The 15,976-nt window shown below is 36.2% G+C and overlaps 1 long non-coding RNA gene across 2 annotated transcripts in view; it reads left to right on the forward strand.

Annotated features, from left to right (window-relative positions):
- The window catches only part of LOC110392416, a 30,466-nt gene extending 29,663 nt beyond the window's left edge, over positions 1-803 (forward strand). Inside the window, exon 5 of one of the 2 annotated variants that reach the window (XR_002434348.1) lies at positions 644-803. This is a non-coding gene — a long non-coding RNA (uncharacterized LOC110392416). The remainder of the gene's footprint in view (positions 1-643) is intronic. The other variant, XR_002434347.1, reaches the window with a different exon arrangement.

The raw sequence follows: 15,976 nt of genomic DNA on the forward strand, positions 1-15,976 counted from the left end.
GTCTGGAACACAAGTCTTATGGGGAGCATGTTAGGAAAAATATCTTCTCAGAAGGAGTGGTGATGCATTGGAACCGGCTGCTCAGGGAGGTGGTGGAGTCACCGTCCCTGGTTGTGTTCAAGAACTGTGTGAATGTGGCACTGAGGAATGTGGTTAGTGGGCATGGTGGAGATGGGCTGATGGTTGAACTAGTTGATCTTAGCGGTCTTTTCCAAACTTAATGATTCTACGACTGGTCCATTCTATGTATGATAAAAGTAATGGTGATGTGGTGTTTTAAGAAATGGCTGCTTAATTCTTGGTGGGATGTCTTGCATGAAAACCTAATTTACTTAGGTTTTATTTTCTTCAGATGTCTGATCAGTTGTATGTCTGCCACACCGCTCAACCCCATCCTTGGTAGAATACTGTTTTGAGTCCATTTTTCCATTTGCTCTGTATTCAGTGTGAGAGTGTAAAGCTGTATGAGCAGGAACAAGGTTAATGCTTTTAAATTCAGGAGGTAGGATGATATAAACATAGGTTATGTGTTGATTTTTATGTAAGAGTATCATTTTCAATAAAGGAATAAATCATACACTATGAATAAGACACCTACTGTTACTTTTTGGATTTTTTTTTCTTTTCCTTTTTATTTTGCTAGCAGTCTATAAACAAAATGTGGCAAGGATTTAAAACCGTGGGAGACTTTGTAACATCAGAAATAGGAAGCAAAGCTTTGAGGCTTTGCTGAGGCTTCACATACATTGCACAGGAGTTGTGAAGATGGTGAATGTGTTCCATGGCCTGAGGGGAGGACTGACACTGTANAGCATACAGTGGATGTGATGCAGTTCAGCTGCTCAGACCATTCACATTCAGATCAGCACTATGGGAAGTAGCTTTTTTTTTTTTTTTTTTTTTTTCTAGCTTTTTAGAAGAGAGAAGCTAGTGAGGTAGTCATGCTGATGTACAGTGCATCTATCTCTTGATTGTAAGTTCCCTGGTCAAAGCTTGTCTTTCCTTTTTTGTTGTTTAAAAATTTGGATAACATGACCTGGAACCCAACAGGACTTGGGCTTTTTGTGATCTTGCAGTAAGTGTGGTCAATAAGGATACCACATGGATACCTGGCATACTTTCCAGTAGAGGACGGTGGTTATCGTGCTCAAAATTAGACGCTGAATATATTTCCTTAACGTAAGTAGCTTTAAATTCAAAAAGGCAGTTGATATGAATAGAAAGTTCATATTTATGAACATATGAACAGAATACAATTTTGTTTTCCTTCAGAAAGCTGGATATTTTTTAAGAGAAACATCCACTCTTTTATCAAGTTTTCATAAGGTTTTAAAAGACAGGATTCAAGATATTTGTGACCACATTTTTAATTCATCGTATCCCTGCTGTAGCTTTAAAGTTTTCCTTTTTTAACCTACTCTTTAGTTTAGTTTCTCCATTTGCAAAATGTAGATAACTCCACTTTTCAGGGATGATGTGAGGGTGAAATCCATTAATGATTTTCAGACATTCATATTAAAGTTTTGAGGGCCATGTAAGTACTGAGATGTCAAGAAATATTAAACAACCTCCTGCAAATGTCTCTACTCTTTTCTGTGTGGTTCATTAGTGTGCACTTGGAGATGACCTTAGTGTTGCTGGTGGCACCCTTTCACATCCCGTTAAAAACAGCTTTTGAATGACTCACTGTTTTAGGAACATGGAAAGTTTCCCAGAGTGCTTTTATGCTCTACTTTCTTAGACTTCAGGAGCAGGAGCAGATCAGGAAGGCTGCTAGAGATGACTGAATAATGAGTTGACTATTCTCTCATGCTCAAACATCTGCTGATGATTAAAAAAAAAAGAGAATTCGTTGGCTGTGGCTGGTAGGAAGTAAATACAGGTTGTTTTTTGTGTCACTGATGATGTATCTTTAGGGGATTACACATGCCAGTTGCTTGACTTCAAGGAAAATTTTTGCACTGAGGTGATGACACAGACATAGTATTGAGCTAAAATATTTTTTTTCTTTTTTTTTCTTTTTTCCAGTGCTTCTATTCTCTCTTTGGTGCTTTATGGATGGTACAAAGATCTACAGTTAAAATATTCTTAAAATGTGAGTTCGGATGTAACTTTTTATATGGATTGTTTTCAAATATGGATCCTCTCTCTTTTCCAGGCCAGATTCTCTTTTCTTTGTTCCTTTAGCAAAATTTATAAGCCTGTGTTTTTACCATTGCATGCTTTTGCTGTGAAAATTGGTATGATGTCCGAAATCTGACGCTATCACTTCAGAATCAGAGGAAATAAATGGTGAAGAAGCAAACAGAAGCTTGTTTAGTTCAGAGTTGTGTTGGAGACCAATGAACCCAGAGTGAAACCTGAACTCAAACTGAGGATTCAGTATCTACATTCTAATGGGAATTTTCCCAGAACTGGGAAGAGAGAAACTCAGGATGTGGTCTCCTGGTCTGTTCCTGAAACAGTCCTGAGGTTGATGGATATGGCAGGCCGTTTCACAATTGTCTATTGTCTCAAGTTTATTTGGGAGGAAAAAAGGAAATTAAACAGATATGAATGGAATTTGCGATTTTAATTTGAAAATCAAAGGTGTTTGACGTTAGTAGGATCTGAAGTCTTATATGATTTGTCATTTTACTTTCCAGATTATTGTGTCCCATTTTCCACTATTTTCTATCTGTTTGAAAATCTTTAGTGATTTGGTTGGGAGGAGAACTTGGAGAAAAAAAAGCATGAAAAAATGATCATGTCTGCTGAAATGCAAGATAGTATGAAACATTTGGTCTGGAAAAGAGTAAATCATCTCAGCTGGAATTAATGCAAATGTCTGGTTTAAATGTTAGCATTAGCAATTTTACTGCTGGTCAAAAATTAAATAAAAGGAGATAATCAACGGAGGGAAATCTGCCTAAGTTCTCATCTTCCTGAAGCTGGTGAAAAATACCAGGAAATGAGTAGATAGCTTTTCTTATTTTTATTTACTGAACGTACAGGAAGAAAAGGGGAAAATACTAGTGCAGAATGGCATTTACTTTGAACTGACTAACTGATATATGAAAAATCTGAACACAGCATCCAAGCTCTACATAAAAGCAGAACCACTGATGCTCCTAAATTGTGCTAACAGATAAGGATGCTAAATGTGAAATTAAGTATATTTGTTGTTTGAACACTTGCTGCTGTGTAACAGTAACATCTTTCAGTTGAACTCAGATACTGGAACACAGAATCACAAATCCATATATTTAGCTATAGCAAAATTCTGAGAGGGTAGGTTGGGGGGAAAGATGGGTATCACAATCTTCTAATGTGGAAAATGAAGGTATGCTGTATTTCTCTGAGGTGTTCCATTTGCACGCCAGGAATCAGTGCTTTCATAAAATAAGTAAAAATAAGAGAGATGAGAATATCACGGTGATGATTCATGCTTTGCTTACAGTGAAAGAATTAAGATACTTCATGTAGGTTGTGAAAAAGAAATGGCTTTCTCGTGGTATGAAGGCCTTCAAGGTGAGAAGATGATAGTTTCTTTAAATTAGATATCACAGAATTCTAAGGAAGGAAAAATGCTCTTAAATTGGATATACATTAAGACTAATGCATACATTAAGACTAAGGGAAACTTAAACACTCACTAGCAGAGAAGATTATTTAATTGGAAGGACATTTTTAGTGATATATATTAGTGCAGTCAGAAGTGCTGGACTTGAGATGAAAGTTTCATCCAAGAAGCATGTGACCGTCCTGTTTTTATCTTAATTGGGTCATTTTTGTTTCTCTTCTCCCTGGGAGGGAATGGGAAGGTGAAAGGGGCCAGGGAAGCCTTCTTCCTTTTCTTCCACCCGTCGTGTTGTGAAATCACAGCAATGACCTAAGACAAACGACTTTCCATGATTTTCAGACCCATAATCCATGAATCTTGATTACACTGTTGATTTTGATAGAGCATAACCATGCTTGTATTGCAGGAGAGCTATTCCTGCGATTAGACATGATAATATACATGTGTGAATATGATGCAGGAGATTTAACATTGAATTCTTGTAGTTAAGAAAATGAAGAGGGGGAAAAGAGAATTAATCTTTAATGTATCAGGGATACATGGGAAAGCAAATACAAGAAATGATATTGAATGTCTTAATTAGGCTTAATTATGTTACAATGGTTTTGATTACATCTAGGTCACTGTTTTGTAAATGGTATATTTTTACTCTTCTGATTTTTTTTGTTTTGTTTTTACTGTGATTGTAACATTTTGCAGAATAATGATAAAGAGTAAAGGACTGTAAGGAACAAGGAATCTATTAATATTTGGGAAAGTGAATTTGGCTTATGTGTTGCTTTGGCCTGAATTTTCACTAAGCAAGGTTTATTTCAAAGTAGCATGAGTCTATACGAATTGTTTAAATTATAGTAAGATATTCTAGCCTTTTAAAAACAACCTCACTGCAATTTCAGTGACATAGTTTTCCCTCTTCATCTTTGATGAATAGGTTTTATTTTTATATTTTAAATATATATCTGTGTACGTTTTAAGTATGTGCGTTTAGCAGTTAATATGTAATTTCTATTGTAAAAAGTTTGTTTGCATAAGATGTTCAAGTAGTCCAAGAATAAATAGTATCTTGCAAACAGTACCAAAGACACATCAAAGATATTTTCTTGGATGAACTTCCTCTGTGCTGCTTGATCTTATATTGTGAAGTGTTCTGGCAATTTGTGAAGCAGTGAACAGATGAGCTTCCTGTGGCTCTAGGATGTGTCATGGATATTGGACCACAGCATTTCTGCTAATTACAGCTGAACATATTGGTGCCTTGTGGTCAATGTGACTTAAAAAGGAGAAAATAGATATGCCAAATCTTTGTACATATTCATTAGACTGATGTATTGAGAGAATTATTCATGAGAACATGCCATCTCACTGAAGTTATCTGAGGTCTGCTGTTATTGTTTTATTTATTTACATTTTACTTTGCTTTTTTTTTTTTTTATTAACTTTATGTTTCTAAAATACTACCAGGAAAAGGAATCTTTTGGTATACAGATAACGAAGCATTGCATCAAAGACATTTCTTAAGTGCAAATAGTTAAAATAAACGTTTCCAAGAGTGGTGAATTATGTGGAATACCTGCTTTTTAAAATAGTACCCTTTCTCCTACACCCATATAGATGTACATAACAGAAGAATGCTAACCTGCTGTGGCATCCCAAGGTGCTGATATGAAAAAAACCACGATATAAACTTACTGTGGGGTAATTTTTACTGAAAAGATATGTGTTCAGTTCTGCAGACTGATGGATGACATGAAGCACAGACAAGGTTCTGCACATTTCCCACCTCCCAGCTGTGAGATTTGGGGTGTTTACCTTGCCTAGGTCTTAAATGCAGGTAGGTTGCTGTTTATATCATACCCTGGATTCTCAGTGGAGACTAAAGTTAGTTCTTTGAAATGAGCAGAAGGGCTGATGCGTAACCCATCAGAATCTGAAAAGAGAAGGAAGAGAATCGAGTCAATTACTGGCATTTTTAGCAGAGGTGCTTAAGGGGTTTTTGAGGCTGAATTCCTTTTTTTGGTTCTGCAGCTGGCTTGGCTTGGTCTCAGTTGGAAAGTATACGGATGGATATCAGGGTTTGTTTTGGGGGAAATAATTTTAAAAATAAATTAAAGTATGATCTCAAGTTAGAATCATTACTCTGCAATAACATTCACATAGATGCTTGTCTTAGATTTTAGCTGGAGAATATGGGTCATTACAGCTGTCAATCATTATGACTTTTTCATTCTATTTATTTCTGGTGTTGCTCATTTTTTCTTTTTTTAAATTATTTTAATTTTTAGTATGAATTGAATCGATGAGCTGAAAGTCATGATACAGCACACGGACTAAATTTTCAAGCTGCTTGAACATCTATTTAGGACAAAGAGTTCCCCTTATTGCAGCGTATGTGTGTAACATACTGAGACTGGCACTTTAGAATTTTAGGTAGATAAAGAAGTTGCTTCTAAGTCTAAAAATAGCTATTTAGGAGGTCTAAAACATGATAAATTGAAGCTTCTGATGTTATCACAAATAACTGTAACTAACTGGAAAAACATTTACTCTTAAATGCCAACCTAAAATATTTTTTAAGAGATAAGATTTTTGGGGTTTTTTTTTTTTTGCACTCAGAAATGTTGAAACTGATATCAACAAAGTTTTAAACTGCTACCAAACAGCCTTTCAAAAAGGGTTTTGAAAGGTGTGTAAGAAACTGAAGTAAGTCTAATTTTCCATGTCATTTCATATTTTTGACAGGAAAAATAAATACCTAAAGAACAAGAATAATGGACTTTATCTTCCCCTTCTTTACTAATTTCTGTTTCAGGCTTCATTTTTCTACTTTTCCTTTAAAAGACAAATGAGTGGAGAGAAAAGGAGAAAATGTTCTAACATCGTGTGAAAAATTGTAAATTTTACATTTCTACAATATGTGATCAAAGAACATTTTCGGGTGAAGTGCAATCTTATGGTTTTACTTTGAACTGCAGTTTCAAGAGAGGTTGAAGTGTTTTTTTTTTGTTGTTGTTGTTTTGTTTGTTTTTTTTAAACTAGAGGAATTAATCAAAATTACTTTGTTTAATACAGTGTGTGAGAGTCAAGCATTTAATCCTGGCAATTTTTTGGTACTTCTAAAAACCTACTAAATGACATTTAGTGTAGTTGTAAAATTTGTTAACTGTATGTATGTGTTGGTCCAGCTTGTATACTGTTTGTTGTGTGTTGTAGGATTCTACAAAGACTAATTTATATATGAAATTTGAAACTGAGTTTCTTTTTGCTCACAGTACCTGAAAGTATGCCAAACATAGGACACTTGTTTACTTTTCAGTCCTGGAAATTGCCAGCTGTGTGATTGCCTAGTATTTCCTGTGGTACCCACTTTATTTCTTTAGGAGTAGTGTTTTTACTGGCTGTCATCTTCTGTGTTATACAGACAGTAAACTTTACAGTGGTTGATAGGCCCAATTTCATAAAGGTTTTGATTCTTCTTTGCCATAATTCATTAGTTCAAGTTTTCACAAAATCAAATTTAGCACCAAAATGAATTTAGTAGAAGTAGACACAGATACTTTTGATTGTGATCACAAAGTGCTTTAAAAACTGAAAAGGAATTTAGGTGTCCACAGCCTTTACAAAGTTTTGCCTACAGAGAACCAGACTTAATACAAGTTCTATAACGCCGTTCTCTGTTTAAGCCTGTAAAATGACTTATGACCGTATTGAACCTTCATAAGTTGACCTAGTTATGACAGAAAATCTGAGGGTGGAAGAAAAGAACTACAATAACCACCACTGATACTGCAGTATAAGAGGAGGTGAAATCTCTAGCCACATGAAAGATGGGTCTTGATATGGGAGCAAAAGAATGTTATAGGGACGCTATTGTACATGCTGAGAATAGCACGTAAAGACATATCTTTAGGAACGTAACACATTCCTGAATGTAACTCAGTAATTATTTTGTGTGTTACTGTGCAGGTCAGATTCTTAAAAATACATCTAATGTTGGATACTAAAAATAGGAACTGTAATGCTGCAGTACTAACTGTAATTAATTGTTAGTAATAGTTAGCTGTATATACTGCTGTTTATCTACCAATCTCAGACCATGAAGACTAACAATTTATTGATTTATTTATGTATTTATTTAGGAAGTAAATAAGTAGCAGAGCTAGGTCTTGATTTCTAATATTCCTGGTCCTAGAACTTCAACAGTTTCATTTCAGCTTTTTGTTCTACGTTCAAAACTTCCCTGCTTTCCTCACGGTCTTATGAGCAACTTCAGGTTTTTTGGCCCTTGGCGACAGTTTTCTCTGCTATTCATTTCTGAGATTCATCTGATTTTACCTTTTAATGTATGCAGACCTAAGTGGTAGAAATTCTGATGCCTACAGTCAAACAAGCAATGTATAGGGCTGGATAAAATCTTGCACAGATGCGAGGGCTTTCTTCACTGATTTCTGAGAGGATGAAATCAGATAAGAATAGGAGATTCAGTGAGGTGAACTAACTGTGAAGTTAGACATCTAAGTCATAGAATTCACCAGTATTGATTCCAGCTGGTTAGCATTTAAAATGACAGAGGGAATAATTATTTCTAGAATGTGAAGTGCCATAACTAAAGCATGTAAACGGAACACTGTAAAAAATCTTACTGCTACTTCTACTTTTCCTGTTATGTTGATACATTCTGTTTTTGCCAGTTTTCTTGCTTTTATAATGAAGATAAGATTGAGTACTTTTGTCTTCAATACCATAAAACCTAACAGTTTATTTCAGTGCTGCTTTTTAGATCATTAAATACAATTCCTGTCTATAAGGATGTTTTCCAGCTATTCAGTCATATGATTACTTAGTCTATGCAGCCCAGTAAGAGCCTCTGCAAGTGTTCAGGAGTATACTTGGCAGATCAATACAACTAATGTTTTCATTTATACCATTTGGCATCCCCAAATCAGTCCATCAGGAAAGACTTCTCATTTGACTCTGAAGTGAACTGCTCTACAGCCATACCACATATTCAGACAGATTTGTTTTCATCATTTTAGCTGTTGCTCTAGGTGACTCATTGTAACATGCTTACTCTCCAGAATAAACTACTGTTCACATTTTCTTTTTATATGTTGCACAAGCCCTTCCCATTAGAGTTATTGATGTGTTTAGGAGCCAGACCTGAAATATGAACTCCCTCAGAATATTTTGGTTTGAAACAGGTGCTGGTTGGTAGGAAGAGCTAGCAGCTCTGGCTCAGAACACACATCCTTTCACACTGCTGGTTTATGTGTGTAATAAGGAAACATCGTCAGTATCATTGCTATCATAGGATTTTCATTAGTACTCTTACATCTAGCAACATCTCTTCTTTTGGTGAATTTCATATTTTTGAAAGGTAATATATAAGTGGTATACAATTTTCCAGATATTTCCAAACTGTCCTGCCAATGTTTCTCAAAACTCTTTTTGCTGCATTTTCTTATTTAATGGCTTGTTTGTAGGAAAGCAGTTTAACAGCAAAACTTATTCAGATCTGGATATTCTCAGCTGAGACTCTTGCTCAGGCTAGAACAACAACAAGGTCTAATAGAAATAGTTGCGGACATTATCTCCAAATGTTAAGATGTATTCTGAGAGAGTGATCTGTCTTTATGTAACCACTGACTCTACCTACAAGCATCAGTAAATCTTGATCACTAATAGCAGCGTCTAATGATTTAGAAAAATCTCAGTTTTGTACCATGGAGTGACAAATAGTTTAGGAAACCATCAAATCTTACAAGGTTTTCTAACACAATATATTGATCCAACCTCAGAGGACTGTTGGCCAGAAAACAACAGTCAATTTGTCTTAGGAAGAAAAATTACCGGGATTAAGACAACACATAAATGGTGAAAAATTCTATACTTTTACAACAAAGTATTTGATGCCAAATTTATTTAGAGTTTTCATTAAAATTTCAGAGCAAATATCAAATTACTCCTCAGATCCATATTGGAAATGTTTTTTTCCTGGCACATGCTCACGGACCAGTATAGGTTTAGAAGCCATGAGAGTTAGTGAAAGAGCATTTGTGATGAGAACCTAGCCTTTTCCCCTGCTTCTACTAGTGTTCAGGACATCTAAACTGTTACTTAAAACAGGTGATATTTAACAATCTGTCAATGTTTAATATTTTAAATCCCATTAATCTGAAGTAGTATAGAGCTAACCCAAACTATTCTCTTTAAGCTTGTTTTGTTCCAGAGCATGTGACAGTCACTGGAGTAAAATCATTCCATGAAGACTTTACGGACAGCTTTTTCCTCGCAGATTATGGGAAACTTATTTTAACAGTCTTTACTATTATCAAGATGTTGGTATCTCACTGCGATTAAAAAGAGAAAAGTTGATTGTAGCTTCAGTTTATTAGGTATCAGACATTTCACATCTGCCATAATGAAGGAACTATTAAACTTCTGATCTGACATCCTGGAGAATAATTATTTATGAAATGTGGCTATTTTACACAGAGAAATTATGATTTGTTGGAACTAATTTGAAGTAAAATTCTGTCCTGCATGATTTTCTCCCTTTCACATTCAGAAATGGAAAAGACCCTTGTTATCCCAGATCTCGTGTTGTGGTAACAGTTGTTAAAGGTAACTTTTCAGTAACAACTGTTGTATGTCTGATTTTATGAAGTCCATGTTCTCATAGCTGGCAGGCAAACTTACTAGACTAGACTTTTGCAGCTAGAAAATTAATTCCAGCTCTGAGATTCCCATTGAGTGATTCAAGTCATATATTCATTAAATTTCCTTCACTTACATTGTAAATAGAATTATAGGGATTGACTGGAATGGTCACTGAAAGGAACTAAAGAGAATATTTGTGGGAAGGAAAGTTTAAGCTCATAATAATGACTATTTGCTCTGGAAGGCTGATTCAATTCTGCTCATCTGAGGAAAAAAAAAGGAACATGTGACTTGTATATTAGTGCAATGAAGGTGGTTTTGAAAAAACAAATACTACAACAAATTTAGAACAGAAATTTTGTACTGAAAATATCATTCTTGTTTTTGCATGTGAGTTGCTGCTTTTGTTTTGTTTGTTTGTTTTTGAAAGCAAGGTATCATATGAAAAGGTTGCATTTGAAAACTGTGGTAGCAGTTAAGAATCCATCTCTTCCTGAAGTTACTTATATCCTTTAGCCACTCCATTTGATCCTTGGAAATTGCTTTTCCAGGAGACTAGTATCAGAATATCTAAATCTGTGTGCAGATGTATTGTTGTGTAATTATTTGGTGGCCCATAATTTATTTCATAAATGATAGCAGCAAATATAGTAAGCTCTATATTTTCAGTCGAAGGACTGTTGTGTAATAAAGATTCCTATTACATTCCACCCTGCTGTAATATATAGAACTATAGAATTATCTAGACAGGAAATGACCTGTCCAACCATCAACCTGACTGAATGAGTCCGTCACTAAACCATGTCCCTCAGTGCCACATCCACATGTCTTTTAAAAACCTTCAGGGATGCCCACTTCCTTGGGCAGCCCATTCCAATGCTTGACCACTCTTTCCATGAAAAAATTCTTTCTAAAGTCCAATCTAAGCTTCCTGTGCCTGAACTTATAACAATCTATTTGTGTCCTATTATTTGTTACCTAAGAGAAGAGATGGACAATCTCCTCACTGCAACCTCTTGTCAAGTAGTTGTAGATAGTGATGAGCTGCAATGATGTTATGGCTAAGAAGTCACCAATTACGAATGAGATTTTTCTGTTCAAGGTGCTGTAGCAAAATACAAATGAAGATGCCTGCCAGAAGTGTTTTATAAACTTAGACCCCAACTTGTAGTTTTGTACATTTTAAAACTGTGCTTGCTTCTGCTGAAGTCTCGGTATCCTTCCCCTGTGTTCTACTTTCAGAATTTAAAGAAACTTAACTGATACCTAAGCTTCATGTTTGGCTTGCAAAAATGCACAGCTCTTAAAAATGTGTTGTAAATTCAATTGCTTGCAAGACTCTGTTGTAGCCCATAATACTTCCATGCAGCAATTGGATTTTATTTTCCAGTTGTATATGCAAATTAATTTTAAGTACCTATGGGAAATTAAAATGATATTTTTGAAAAATATGTATTTTCAAAGTTATTGAATGCTTGGAACTATCGGTCTATTGAGAAAGATTTAGACCAACTGTTTAATTATGAAACAGTGGCATTTGTTCTCTCTGGGAATACCTTGGGGATTCTTTGCTTAAGCTGTTTACAGAACCTCATTGCTTCAGAGGTGGTAAAAGCATAATAAAGGTTTTGTTTGGTCCTATGCTTTCAAGAAAATAACCTATACTGTGAAAAAATCAGACGTTTTCCTAGGACTATAATCCTGTACTGTAACTGGCAAATCTCCTGGAGGCACCAAGCTCTACGTACATGGAGATAAAAAGTATGTGTGTAATCAAATGCTGTAAATCATATGAACAGAATTTTACTGTAGCTACTTACAGCATTTGATAATAACCTTTCATTTTGATTAGTTAAAGTTAGGCTGATATGAGTTTTTTTTTCCTCTTTAAATCAAGAACATTGTAGAAAATGGCAATTACTATAGAATAGTTTGCTTGCCATAGGGCCAAAGCTTATGAGGGGTCCTTTAAAAGAAACACTTCTTCTGCTATATCTAAAAGCAGGTATGGATGTTTTTGCTTTTGTTAAAAGTTTGAAAAGACTAGAGGTACAGAGCTCTACCATATGCTAGATAGTAAATACCCCTGTGATATGACTTGCCATGATAAATGTATCCATCTGTCTGTCCACATACTATATATACACTTTATAAACATGCCTACAGCTATGTATTTATGACTTAAACACAAGGCAGATTTTTCCCTTGTATATTTCTCCTGGCCATAAATGCTCAGACAAAGCCATTCCTTTCAAATCAGGACAGTGCTGCTTGAGGCAGGCGGAAACAGTTTTCCTAGAGAAAGCTGATGCTTTGCCTAGAGGCTCAGTGTAATCCTCTCTATGTATGCTGGCTACCATGACAGTTTTAGAGTCCAGGAGACAGTGTCTGACAACACACTCCTCCCCATGTTTTCCCCACTACAAACTGAGAAAGTATTTAGCCTGCTTTGCCATGTTGAAGTTAAATAGCAACACCACTTCATTCCCTTATACTACTGGCATATACCTCCAGCAAAGAGCAGGTAAGAATCTACTACTAAAATCCTTACATTTACAGAGATTCAGACCACTCTGGTGAAAAGAATATAGTGCTTTCCTTGGTTCGCTCATCTGTCTTCCTGCTAAACTTGCATTCAGCAGGCTTTTTTCATTGATTTTGGCAAACATGCTGCTGGTAACATGTCTGACACTTCCAATCCCATCATAAGAGACTATTAAAACTGATCAGAAGAACAGCATTCAGCTGAAGGTAAATCCTCTTTCACTGCCTTGTACCTTTCTGTTATATCCTTCTACAGAGATCAGTGGACAGGGTGAGCTGGAGATGAAAAAGGAGCAAATGTTACTCCCTTTGCGGTAGACTGGAAGAATCCTATACAGTCGCCTTTCTCAGACTCACTAAATGGCTGAAGTTGGAAGGGTTCTCTTGGTCAACCTGACAACCAGAGCAGGGTGCCCAGGCCCATGCCCAGGTGGCTTTTGAAGATCTCCAAGGAGGAGAATCCACAGACTCTATGGACAACTTGTGCCAGTGCTCTGTCACCCCCACAGCACAAAAGTGCTTCTTGGTGTTCAGAGGAAGCATCCTGTGCTCCAGTTTGTGCCCACTGTCTCTTGTCCTGCTGCTGGGAACCACTGAAAAGAGCCTGTCTCCATCTTCTTTGCACCCTCTGCCAGTCTTATCTCTGTTAAAATAAGTAGACAAGCTCTATAAAGAAAAGGTTGGTCCTACATAATACTTTACAAGTCTAATGAGATATGGTGCCCACATACTCTTTCACATTCAGAGATCTCTATTCCACAGAAGCTGCCAGATTTGTCATGAAATTGTATGATAATTAAATGAAAACCAGCTTTTAATAGGTACTTTGATACTTAAAATATTGATGAACGTGAAAGGTATTTATAGACTTGGCATGACTGAAGTAAAAAATTGGTGACAGCAGAAGAACTTGTGCCCTGAAAAACTCTTGAAAAAATTGGCAAACAGTGAACAATAATGGAAACTTAAAATGCTCTGATTGTCAAAAATAGAAATTGAGATGTTTTACAATGCATCAGTAATGAAGAGCTGATTTATAGATTATAACATTTTAAGACAAAAGCTGTGATTCCTGGCACAGTACATCAATAAGAAGTAAGAAGTATGATATTCCTTTCATTCTGCTCCCAAAGGGCCTCATTCTGCAACAAGATCAGTGGCACAGATATCTTTGTAACTCCACAGAATGTCTCTTGAAGTTAAATATACTCCATAAAGACCCAGAACTAATGGATTTAGTTGCAAGGCTGCAACCCATGGTTATAAAACTGAGGTCTTATCAGATGGAACCAGTGTCAGTATGATACCCCTGACACCAAGCATGCCATATAATAATTTGGAGCAGGTAGATATTTTTAAGACTGTTTATTAACAGACTGAAAGGTTAGTAGTACCACTTATATTTCATTATTCCCTTCTTTTTAAAAGTCTTATGACCGTATGGAAGATGTATGTGGAGCAGCTGAGGTCCCTTGACTTGTTCAGCCTAGCAAAGAGGAGACTGAGGGGAGACCTCAGTGCAGCCTATGGCTTCCTCATGAGAGGAGTGGATGGGCAGGCACTGATCTATTCTCTCAGGTGACCAATGAGGGAACAGCATGAAGCTGTAACAGGGGAGGTTCAGGTTGGATATTAGGAAAAAATTATTTACTGAGAGGGTGGTTGGGCGTGGAGACAGGCCCCCCTGGGAAGTCACCACACTGCTCAGTCATGGCACCGTGCTTGCCAGAGTTCAAGAAGTGTCTGGACAATGCTTTCAGACATATGATCTGATTTTTGGGTGGAGCCAGGAGTTGGACTTGATCATTCTTATGGGTTCCTTCCAACTTGGGATACTCTATGAATCCCATATCAGTTCCTATACAAAATCCATAGGATAATGTTATCAGAGATGTTTCTCATGTAGTCTTGATCATTGTATTATGTATGTATTTATGTATAATTATTCTGTAACACACTGAATACTATTATTGGAGAAAAAAATATTCCTGGTATTTCCTCCAACTCATATGTGTTGCAACATCTCTAAAAACAAAGAAGGAGGTGATACTGAAAGAGTATTTAATTTTATTTTTTAGGTTTTTTTGTTTCTTCAGGAACAAACATTATTTCTGCAACTTGGTAACAGACAACATAGAATGGAGAACTATTACAGAGATATTCTTAAAAAAATGTTGGTAGCAGTTTAGCCAGTAGAGCTTATATGTCATATGTGGTACTACAGTGATGCTTCTTTATCATTAAAGGAGACCCGGGGTGGAAAATGAATTTCGTAACATTGTGCAGTTCTTACTTCTATACACCTGTTTTCAAAGCTTTTACATCTAATCTCAATAAACTTGAACTGAACCCCTACTGTCTTATTGATACTTTATTGAAAATGTTTTCCAAGCTCTCTTTTTTTCAATTTCCCGTAGTTCTTCTTTTCCTGTCAGATAAGGGCATATTGCCTGACCATCTAATTACATTGTCATTAATACTGGTAAGTCAAAAGAAGTGTGAGACTGATAGAGTAACATAACTGTTAACTTGCTGAAATACTGTTTGTTTTACTTTGCTAGCCTGTTTGTTTGGGCATTATAAAAGACTTAGCATGTGTGTGCAAACAAGATTCTTATTGTAATCTATGCTATGAATAGCCTTGTTTGAAAATGTTTGCATTTGGGTTTGTTAACACTGGAATATATTTCAGTCCTCCAGTTCACATCCTTCCCTTACTCCTGGAGGCTAGCAAGTAAGTAAAGCTAAGACTCGCATCAATTTCAGCATCTGGAGCCTAGATATTTACCAAATCTTATGAGACTCCACAGTAATGCATAGGAATGGTGATCAACAGTTGTTTTTCTTTCCTTAGGACTGGTTGGATGTAGCCCTGGGCAACTTGATTGAGTGTCTGATTTAATGGCTGGCAACTCTGCCTGTGGCAGGGGGGTTGGAACTAGATTATGTTTGAGGTCCCTTTCAGCCCAAACCATTCTGTGATATGATTCTATGACTGTTTTGTGGGGACTTTGAACTATGGAGTTGTGCAATCTTTGGAAGAGAATGTGGATTGTGAACAACATATTCCAGTTAATCAGGACCAGGAAACTAACCAGTTCCTTACAGTGGCATCCATAGATCACCACATCTACAGTGCCAGAACTTGGGCCAGAGTGGAATAAGTGAAGTCACCTGAACCTCTCACTCTTAAGAAAGACTGGGAAATTGTGC

The sequence above is a fragment of the Numida meleagris genome, chromosome 1 (assembly GCF_002078875.1).
Source record: "Numida meleagris isolate 19003 breed g44 Domestic line chromosome 1, NumMel1.0, whole genome shotgun sequence".
Lineage (NCBI taxonomy): Eukaryota > Metazoa > Chordata > Aves > Galliformes > Numididae > Numida > Numida meleagris.